This window comes from Theobroma cacao, chromosome 1, assembly GCF_000208745.1.
Source record: "Theobroma cacao cultivar B97-61/B2 chromosome 1, Criollo_cocoa_genome_V2, whole genome shotgun sequence".
Classification (NCBI taxonomy): domain Eukaryota; kingdom Viridiplantae; phylum Streptophyta; class Magnoliopsida; order Malvales; family Malvaceae; genus Theobroma; species Theobroma cacao.
The window spans coordinates 32,495,168-32,507,145 of NC_030850.1; the positions used below are offsets into that span (position 1 = coordinate 32,495,168).

The window sequence follows — 11,978 nt, forward strand, 5'->3', positions numbered from 1 at the left end:
TATTTGCTCAAAAAAAAAAAAAAAAACAAGAGCTTTTTTGATTCAAAATAAAAGTACAAAAATTTAATTAAACGTAATAAAAATATAAGAACTTATTTGAATTTTTATGAATAATTTAGGGATTTTTTTTATATTATGTCAAGATTGTAATTTGGGAGTAATGTCATTAAAAACTCATTAAGCTTAATTTTTTATAATACTACTTTTGTACATACTAAAATTAACTGCATAAAATACAAAAAACCCTTCAAACACTTTAGTCCTTTTTTATTTCAAAATAATGTGTTTGGCCCTTTGACTATTAACACCGTTAGTCAACAGTTAAAAAAATTATATTTAATACTACATAAATATTTTAAGACACAAATGCCCTCTTAAAAAAAATCTAGTCATGTTTCCCTCCAAAATTTAATAAATTCTCTTTGATATTTAATAAAACTCAATATTTGATAGAGAAGAAAAAAAAATTAAAACTTGATAGAATTTTAGAACAGTATTTATGAATGTTTGACAAAAAAGAAAAAAAATTAAAACTTTTAATATATATAGTAATGAAGTTAAAATTTTTTTACGTCATCCTAAACCTTAGTCTCAAAGAACAAATTTTGGGTAAAAATTTTTCAACAAAATTAGTAATCACAAGTAAGAAATTAATCTCTTGAATCGACACCATTAAATTTAAAATATCTATTATTGAACAAAAAATTTACTCTTTTAATACATTCTTTTCAATAAAAAAAATTCTCAAATTGTTAGAGAAATAAAGAGTTTGATAAAAATAAGCTTTACCTTAAGAAAGAAGTTTATGGTTTTCAAAGTAGATACAACTTCAAACTTTCAAGTCTTCAAATAAAAATTTTTAGGGTTTTTTTTTTTATTAAAGTTTTGGAGGGAATAATGAATAGATTTAAAAAAAAAAAGAGAATTTGTTTAAATTAAAAATTAATATAAAAGATATTTATATCTTAAAATATTTATGTAGTATTAAGTCTAATACTTTTAATTATGGACTAATGGTATTAACAATCAAGAGAACAAAAATACACTTTGAAATAAGAGGATCAAAGTGTCATTTTGAAATGTTTCAAAGATCTTTTTGTATTTTATCCAAAATTAGCTAGTACATTACGTTTGGTTTGGTACATAATTAAATGTTATTGTATATTAATAATTGCATTTCTAAAACTTAATTTTGGCCATTAGTTGCATTTATAAAAGTTAAACACTCAAAAAAAACTTACAAAAATAGAGTTTACATGGCAAACTTGCTCTTGCTTCCTACAAAATCAAATTACTTGAGTCTTTATATATTGCAAGAAGCTTAATAGTTGGATTCCCTTTCAACGGAAAACATAACAAAGCATGATCTTCGTTTGACCAAAACCAGACGACAAAGAACTCAAACTGACAGAATCAAATTTAGTTGTTGCTATATGTTTCTTTAACGATTCTTCACTAACTTGGCAGCCTTCTTAACAAGGTCAGACAAAACATGGCGAATGCCATTCGGAAAGACGGCGTGGAACTAGCAGAGCTGGGAAGAAGGGTGACGTCGTCTTTGCAAGATCACCTTTCTTCAAGCTTCAGCACTGCTTCAGATGCAGAGAACGATGATGACGTGGAGTTGCAGTGGGCTGCAATTGAAAGATTACCCACATTCAAGCGGATTAGAACATCGTTGTTCGATGACAAGTTGATAAATGATGGCAAAGGAGAGGAGGCCAACAGGGTAATTGACGTTACTAAGCTTGGATCATCGGAACGCCGTGTCTTTATCGACAAACTGATAACCATAATCGAAGCGGACAATCTCAGGCTGTTAAAGAAACAAAAAGAAAGAATAGCCAGGCAAAAGCAACAACCTTGTCTTTTCTTTCATTATGAACTTGCATAGTAACATGGGCCAATGGCAAACATTTACATTTGGCATTTGGAGGTCTGACTGAAATTGATGTTTGGAATCAGGGTGGGGTTGGAATTGCCAACTGTCGAAGTGAGGTTCAAGAAATTGTCTGTTGAAGCAGAATGTGAAGTAGTTCACGGAGAGTCCCTCCCTAATCTTTGGAACACCATTAGAAACACATTCTCTGTAAGTGTCTAACATTCAATCGATTTTCATCTCCTCATGCAAGTATTTCAGTTTGGCATACGGGAAAATTTGCATGAATCAATTATACGAATCAAGGTTGACAATAGTTCATTCTAAGAAAATATATATAAAAAAAACTTATATAAATTTTAACGTATAAATACTGCTTTCGAATATCAATATGTAACTTACTTCACTGCAAAGACTTCTCCTGATACTACATTCCACTCCTTTTTTTGGATAATTGAGTTTCAAAAAAGGTAAAAAGAAAACTAAGCTAATCAATTAATGCCATGAACGTCTTAAAGTCGATGATAAGTGAAGGAGATGTCTAATGTTGAGCAGGCTATGACAAACGTTAGTAGATGCATGTCTCAACCAAACAAAATAAAAATTCTCAAAGATGTCAGCGGGATCATCAAGCCTTCCAGGTACAAGCTGCAGCTTGACATCATCTAATAGAACCTATCAAGTTTAAGCTACTTTTTCTTTTGAATTAAATAGAAATTGCTTATACCAAATCAATTTGCTGAACATAATTCATACACTCATATTAAAATGCAGGATGACCCTGTTGCTTGGCCCTCCAGGCTGCGGAAAAACTACTTTGTTAAAGGCACTTGCAGGGAAGCTCGGCCCATCTCTCGAGGTTATCTCAATACTACTAATACTTTTAAACCGTGTATGATCTGCATTAAATATTCAGCCCTATTCTCAATTTTAAACAATAGATTAGAATATAAGAAACAATCATAGGCATTCGAGTATTTGTTTCATTGATTGGTGTATAATCTTCCTACCTAAAAAATAAAGTTTGAATCTCTCCTTTCTCAATTATAAAAAAATAAAACATCAAACCCCTCTCCCAATTATAAAAAAATTAAACAATCATAATTTTTTGAGGTAACAAAAAGGAAGATAGAATGGAGTAAAGACAATAAAAGAGTGAGGCACAAAACAAGGAACCTTCATTCTAAATAAGCACATAATACATAAAAGATTTATACATGAGGATTTTTCTAGTTTTTCACAAGCCAATCATCTTAAATAAACTAGTACCGAAGCCATAAGGCTATTACACAAAAGAAGCAATATATCACAATACTAAGTCTGCTATAAGTACAGTTATAAGTCTTTCATGTCTGTTACTTGCTTTTCACTTTAAAAAAAAATAAGCCAAAAGGACAAAAGATGCTGGAAGAAAAATCTTCAATTTGATCTTTGAGTTTCAACAGAGTTCAAACATAGAAAAAAATGGTAAAATACTTATACACTTTTAACTTTTAATCATAATTATATATAAGTTCATTAATTTTTAAAATGAATACTCCACCCCAACACTGCAAATACTGTTAACAGAAATTATAAAAAAAATTAAAATATTTTTTTTTCTTTAAAAAATTATTATTATATTTAAAAAAAAAAAAAGAAGGGAGTACCGATAAGTGCTCCCCAACTCCCCAAGAAAGGGGAGTGTTGGCCGGTGCTCCCAAGGGAGAGGAGCACCGTTGCTACCTTGGTTGGAGAGGCTTTTTTTTAAATTAATAAAAACATAAAAATAATAAAATTATATAATAATAATTATAAAAATTAATTAAAAGTAAAATTATCTTTTTACATTTACAACGTCAGTAAATTGACGGAAATGTTATTGGTTGACTAACGATTGGACCTATGTGTCTAACAAAAAATAGTTTTTTGAAACGAAGTGTTTATATCGAACATCAACAGACTTCCGTATAATTTCGATTAAAACTTAAAAAGAAAAGAGCATTTTATCTTAAAAAATATATACTATACATTAATTAATCAAATAACACACCCTTGATCAATCTATTTGTAAAATTTTAACTTCGGGTCACGGGAAATCTCTAATAACGGTTACAAGTTCACAGAGTTTGTTCCTCAGAAAACGTCAGCTTATATAAGTCAATATGACTTGCATATTTCTGAAATGACTGTAAGAGAGACACTAGACTTCTCAGCACGTTGTCAGGGCATTGGAGGCAGAGCGGGTAGATATTGTTCTCCATCTTGTGCTAACAATCATACGTTCCTAGCATTATACATATTGATCATTGAAGTTGTCTGTCAATGAAGATATTTTGAAAGAAGTCAGTAGACGGGAGAAGCTACGTGGCATCATCCCTGAACCGGATATAGACACTTACATGAAGGTAATCAGTTTTGCCAGAAATGTTGGTTATCTATCATGTTAAAAGAGGACTAGTAGCTTCCATCATTTCATTTTCCTGCTGTATTTCTTTGAGAATAATCTTTGGTGCAGGCAATTTCAGTAGAAGGGTTAAAGAGAACACTCCAAACAGACTATATATTAAAGGTGATTCGCTCGATTAAAGTAAAAAAAAAAAGTGTACTCATATATTTGGATCCACTTCATTTTGACTTCCATCTGAGAATCCAAATCCTGTAGCTCATAGCCTTATCTAACGTTTTGTTACCTTTTGTGATTATTCAGATCCTAGGACTGGACAATTGTGCTGATACAATTGTGGGAGATGCAATGAAAAGAGGAATCTCTGGCGGTGAAAAGAGAAGGCTGACAACAGGAATAAAATGTGATCAGCCCAATTTCCAGTGAGTTAGAGAATTAATTCATTGCACTAAGTTCTTAATGCTAACCGCTAACATGGGAAATGATAATTGGTCCAACCAAAGCTCTTTTTATGGATGAAATATCAACAGGCTTGGACAGCTCCACCACCTTTCAAATTGCTACCTGTCTACAGCAATTGACCCACATAACAGGGGCCACAATTTTAATTTCACTTCTTCAACCAGCCCCGGAGACCTTTGATCTCTTTGATGACATTATCTTAATGGCGGAAGGAAAGACTGTATACCATGGACCTAGGAGTAATATTCGAGAGTTTTTTGAACATTGCAGCTTTAGGTGCCCACAGCGGAAAGGCCTCGCTGACTTCCTCCAACAAGTATGTATCCGCACTCAAACTATGCAGCTTGCTTGTAGTACTTGCCTTGAACTCTTGAAACATTGCACTGAAGTTGATTTATCTAAATAGGTGCTCTCCGAAAAGGATCAAGCACAGTACTGGTATCATATGGACCGACCTCAAAGTTATGTTTCTACTGATCAATTTTTTTTTGAAAAGGTTTCTACTGATCAATTCATAGCTGCATTCAAGGAGTTTCATGCAGGACAGAAGCTAAACGAAGAACTTTGCACACCTTTCAACAAAGTTGAGAATCACAAAAATGCTTTGTCATTTAGTATCTATTCACTGGGAAAATGGGAATTATTCAAAGCATGCTTGGCTAGAGAATGGCTTCTCATGAAGCGAAACTCAATTTTTTATGTGTTTAAATCAGTACAGGTAACAATGAATTAATCAAGGTTAACTTTCAAAAAAAAAATTATTCAAGGTTAGTAATATTATGAATCAATATCGAGAAGGCAAATCAACATATATACTCTTACATACCTTGGGTGTTTCCTTCTTGTAGCTTGTTTTTTTGGCACAGATAACCACGACAGTGTTTATACGCGCTCGGATGAAAATTGATGAGCTCCATGCAAGCCAATACATGGGTTCTTTATTTTATGGTCTTTTGAGACTTATGAGCAATGGAATTGCAGAGTTGGCATTTACTGGTTCGAGACTTGTCATATTCTACTAACAAAGAGATTTGTATTTCTATCCTGCATGGGCTTATTCAATTCCTTCAGCTGTTCTAAAGATTCCATTTTCATTCGTGGATGCTTTTCTCTGGACATCTCTTGTATAGTATATCATTGGCTACAGTCCAGAACCAGAAAGGTTAGTTTTGTAAAGACATTTTTTATTATGTTAAAAACAAATTTCATCTTACCTAAGTCCCAATGTTACTGTCAGGTTTTTCCGTCAACTTTTCCTCTTTTTCCTTCTTCAAGTGGCAATCTCATTTTTCCGTTTGATTGCTGCGGTAGCTAAAAAACCACCCGTTGCGGCAATTTTTGGTCAATTTAGCTTGTTGGTGGTAGCATTGTTCGGTGGCTTCATAATACCCCAACGTAAGGCCAATCTTAGTAATAAGAAGAAATTTTAAAATTCAGAAAATGCAAAGTATTCATGTCAATATGACAGACCTTTCCTCAATTAATGCAGCATCAATGCCGGCTTGGATAAAATGGGGCTTTTGGATTTCCCCACTCACATATACAGAAATAGGAATCTCCATCAATGAATTTCTCGCTCCAAGGTGGCAAAAGGTAAATGGGAAAATTACCAATGGTTGTTGATAAAATGAATTGAAGATCAAGACATCCGTACTTATTACAGTCCATGTTTGCTGGTCATTACCGCTTTCAGGTTTCATCTTCAAATGAGACTTTAGGGCATCAGGTTCTAAGAAGTCGTGGACTGAACTTCGGTGAATACTTCTACTGGATATCAGTTGGAGCTTTGATAGGAATGTGGATTCTTATTAATGTTGGATTCACCTTAGCCCTTAGTTATTTAAAGCGTAAGTTTTACTCTACGTACGCAGATAGAAGAAGAATATGATAAAAGAATCGAAAACTTAATTTAAAAATTATCATTTTAGTACTAAGCTGTGTTTGTTGACAAAATGAAATTTTGTACAGCTCCAGGAAGATCTCGGGCTATTCTTTCTCATGAAAGGTTCTCTTATCTAAAGGGAAAAGAAGATTTGAGCAATTCCATACAGGAAACACAAGTGCCTGGTGCTGATTCTTTGAAAGATTTTGCAATAACAGGAGTTACAAGGACGGTTCTACCTTTTGAGCCCGTAACACTATCATTTGAAAACGTGCAATACTTCGTTGACACCCCCAAGGTAACCATACTATATTTATCAACAAACCCCTTAGTATTTTGAAGATGAATAGATAATTTTTCTAGTATCTTCTCTCTGTTTTCCCAGAAACTGAGAGAGCAAGGGTTCCCACAGAAGAAACTACATCTTCTTCAAGATATTTCTGGCGCATTTAGGCCTGGAGTTCTAACAGCTTTGATGGTGCCAGTGGAGCTGGCAAGACAACACTGATGGATGTTCTATCTGGAAGAAAAACTGGTGGCCATATTGAAGGGGATATAAGAATTGGAGAATACCCCAAAGTCCAAGAGGCATATGCCAGAATATCTGGGTACTGCGAGCAAACTGATATACACTCTCCGCAGATTACAGTAGGGGAATCAGTGATGTACTCGTCTTGGTTACGCTTACCAGCAGAGTTTGATAAGCATAAAAGATTGGTAAGATGTGTTCAAACCTTATGCAACGCCCATATACCAATCTGGTTTTTGACATCAAACATTTGGCCATATTACATGAAAAAATTGTCTTGTTACCATGGAAGTGTTAGTATGAAAAGTCTTACTTGGTTCACATATTTAACAGGAATTTGTGGCAGAGGTTCTTCAAATGATTGAGCTTGATGAAATCAAAGATGCTTTAGTAGGTGTCACAGGTGTCAGTGGTATATCGTCGGAGCAGCGCAAACGGCTGACTATAGCAGTAGAGGTTGTTTCTAATCCATCAATAATATTTATGGACGAACCCACCTCTGGTTTAGACGCCAGAGCAGCTGCTATTGTCATGCGAGTGGTGAAGAATATATCTAGTACTAGGAGGACAATCGTCTGCACCATTCATCAGCCAAGCATTGACATATTTGAGGCATTCGATGAGGTAACTAAGTGACGCATTCATAAACGTTCAATATTTGTTAATTTCTTGTAAAAAAGTGCACTCACCATGCTTGCTATTCAACAATGTACTTATTATTAGGTGCCATTTCTCATAGCACCGGCTGATTCATTAAATATCATTGATCCTGCCATGTTTATTCTGTTTCACATATCATAAATGCAACCTGCAGGTTATTTTGATGAAAAGAGGAGGGCATATAATATATTCTGGAGAGCTTGGTCTGCACTCTAGTAAGCTTGTTGAATACTTTGAGGTAAGGCAAACTAACATCATATGGACTCATCCACCAGCCTAGTGAATTAGAAAGTATAATAATTTAAAACACTTCAAGCAGGGAATACCAGGGGTGCCGAAAATAAAAGAAAATTACAATCCAGCGACGTGGATGTTGGAGATCACAAATCCTTCTGCTGAAGCTTAACTTGGAGTGGATTTTGCCCATCTCTACAAAGAATCTCATCTGTACCAGTACGTTCACCATGATAAGTCAGAAAGCACTGTTAAGATCCTGAAGTTTGACGTCAATTGATGTATTGAGGACCTTTGCTCATACAGTGACACCTCAAGATAAAATGAAGAAAAATAAAGCTTAGGAAGAATAGATTTAATATACTTCTGCTACATAATTATGTTGTTTTATGTGTAGGAGAAACAAAGAACTAGTCAAAGAGCTGAGTATTCCAGTGGAGGGCTCAAAGGAACTACGTTTTTCTACACGCTTCCCACAAAATGGATGGGAGCAATTCAAGGCATGCCTCTGGAAGCAACATCTGTCTTATTGGAGAAACCCCGCATATAACTTGGGGCGCTTGATGTTCACTACCGTATCTTCTTTCTTATATGGAGCGCTTCTTTGGCACAAAGGGCAGAAAATGTAAGCTGCTTTCTTGAATTTTTTTTCCCTTTAGTAAAATTTCCAACAACCAAAAGCACTGTTACCCTGGCTGAATTTCTTTTCAAATCTTTTAGCCTTTGAACTCATTCAAAATAAGCATATACAAAGTTTGGTCTACCCAAAAAAGCTGCAGTTATAACTTTAAACATAAATTTATCATTTAACATGATCATGATCCTTTTTCTGAAGAGATAATGAACAGGATTTGTTCAACATAATGGGATCAATGTATGTCTTCATGATGAGCACGGGAGTAAGCAACTGTGTATCATTTCTTCCACTTATAACTTCTCAGCGGATTATTGTGTACCGAGAAAGGTTTGCTGGAATGTACTCGTCCAAGGCATATTCATTAGCACAGGTCCAAAAAAATTCCCATAGCATATTTCTTAATATTTGCAGAGGCCAACAGGAGATCTTAAGATAAACTGGCACTTGTATAATTTCAGGTGATAATTGAAATTCCGTATATCTTCATTGAAGCAGCATTGTTCTTGATAATTACATATCCGGCAGTCAACTTGTACGGATCAGCTTACAAAGTATTTTGGTACTTCTATGCCATTGTTTGTACAATGCTCAACTACAAATATTTAGGCATGGTGATTGTTTCTTTGACTCCAACTTACCAAGCGGCCTCAATCTGTGCAAGTTACTCTGTCACGGTGCTGAACTTGTTCTCCGGTTTTCTCATACCAGGACCTGTAAGACTACTCTATATCATTTCTTGTTAACCAAAATTAAACTACAAGTCGTATCATTTATTTCTGATAAAAGCTCATCAGTTGGCTGGGCCTGCATAATAAAGGAAAATACAAGTGGTTCATCTTGAATTTACTAAACCAATCTTTTTAGTGCTGCATTGTGGTATGCAATTTAGTAGAAACCTTCCATTCTTTTCCTTTTCTACTGAAACTTTGGAATTTTTGTTTACTGGGTTTCAGTTTTTAGTACTAGAATGGTATTGAAATGCTCGAAACATAAAAACAGAACATTCCAATTAAAATAAAGCAAGTTCTCATTTCATTCATTCTCTTTGACATCTAAATTAATCTAGAAAGTTTACATTAGATTTTCTCTCTTTTCATACCAAATGAAGTTCTATTCAGCATTACTTAAATATGCTACTTTGACTCTTGCAGCAATTACCTAAATGGTGGGTTTGGTGCTATTGGATTGCCCCAAGTTCTTGGACATTGAGAGGTCTCCTCACTTCACAATATGGAGATATAAAGCAGGAAATCATAGCATTTGGGGAGCGCAAAACTATCAGCGCCTTCTTAGAGGGCCGCTATGGCTTCAAACATCATGATTTATCCATCACAGCTATTTTGCTAATTGCTTACCCACTTTTCTCTGCCTCTGTTTTTACATATTTTATGGCTAAGCTAAACTTTCAGAAGAGGTAAACGCATGCTAGCCTCTGAATTCTCATGCATCTTCTGTAAACTTACCTTGAAATTTATTATCTGCTCTATGTTCCAAAAAGTTGTGTCATCGAGATTTACATAGCAATCCTTGTTCTATACTATTAGTCTTTTCTACTTTCTTTTACCCTTTTGAAGCTAGTGACACACTGTTAGGCTGCTTCTGCCCTATGTCATTTTGCTGTTAATGAGTGACTAATTGTTATTGGAGTATACTTATAGTGGTTTGTTTTGGGTTTAATTTAATTTAAATCATACCCAAAATTTTAAGAAGAGGTTACAAAAATTACATAATAATTACTAAATTTTGCTAAACTTGCTAAAGAGAATACCTTGGCATCAATGAGACTACTTAATTTCTGTTAATCGAATAAATAATTAAAGCATTAATGAAGACTCTTATGTGGTATTGCTGCATTAGTGATAAATACATATGTCAAGATCTGAGTGTACGGATCAAACATACCAGCAACCTAAGCACGTTTGTAGCCCAGGCATGTCAGCAAACTAACGGCCCAACAGGCTAGCCAATTAGCCCAGCAGATTTGAGGCCCAACCTGAAAAAAATAATTTTAAAAATAATTAAAAATGAATTTTTATAGATTTAAAAAATTTCTAATTTTTATGGCCATTTGACATTTAAGTTGAAATTAGAGGTGTATTCAGTACCAAATTCAACCTTAGCCTACATTAATAACTAAATTCATTTCATTAACAAAAATTATTGGAAAGACAACTTTCAGGTTAAAATTTTCAATATCATCATTGAAATACTCAGAATTTTTGAATTTCAATTTCAACTAAACTACTTTGAGCCTTCAATTGTCTTGATATTAAAAACCGTGAACCATTGAAATAAAAATGAAGAACACAGTTCATACTACAAAAACCCTCAAAAAATCAATTGAAAAAATTACTACTAAAATGTGGAGTTCTTCAAAGCTGAATTTTTAAAACTGTCAAAAATGGATTTTTATTGGAAGGATACCGATATTGGACAGAAATTGAAAAAACATAAAATAAAGTTAGGATTTTTGGGCCAAACTATATCAAATACAAAATTTTTATAAGTTGAAAGTTAATCATACCTTAATCAATACTTTCTTAAACAGATTTACCCCTTCTTTACCTTTCTTTTTCTTCTCTAGAGTTAACGTCTTTTGATTGACTTATTTTTATGTCTATTGATATAAAAACAGACCTAAAAAAACATATAACTATCATATTTGCCAAAAAGTCCTTTTAAGGTCTAATTACAATTATAATAAGATAACTCAAAAAAGTGAGGTATTAGAATTTTTTTTCTCTCTCTCTTATTTTCGTTGCTTTTATATTGCTTCAAGAATTTTGTTTTTTAATTTATTTTATTAGTTTTGAAGTTGATTTGAGCTCAATGAAAGGTATATTTTAAAATTAAAATTAAAGTCGCACAAAATTGAGTTAAATTTCGATATATATATAAAAATACACATATCTCAACTATTATTAAAAAAATTGAAAATTTTCAACAAGGAAATACAAAATAGATTTTAAGATAGTATTTTAAGCGGTCTCTCTAAACATTTTTTAACATTTTCCAAAACTAATTGCTACTCCCCTTTTAATTAAAAAAAAAAAACCCCTCAGTTTCTTTTCACATCCCCTTCGTATAGGCACAACCATGCCCAATGTGAAAACAGGGGAATTATTTTATTATTTATGGCATGTTTGGTAGGAAGAAATAGCTAAGTCATTCTCTTTTTATTCCTTTCATTTTTTTTTTGTTTGATCCAAAAAAGGCTTAGTCATTCCCCGTTCTTCCCCGTTATTAGTTATTTCATAGCTGATGGAATAGAGAAAAATATCATTGGATGAAAATGTACCTGTTTAATAA

The 11,978-nt window shown here is 33.4% G+C and overlaps 1 pseudogene; it reads left to right on the forward strand.

Annotated features, from left to right (window-relative positions):
* On the forward strand, window positions 2,432–10,178 carry LOC18613786 (annotated as a pseudogene).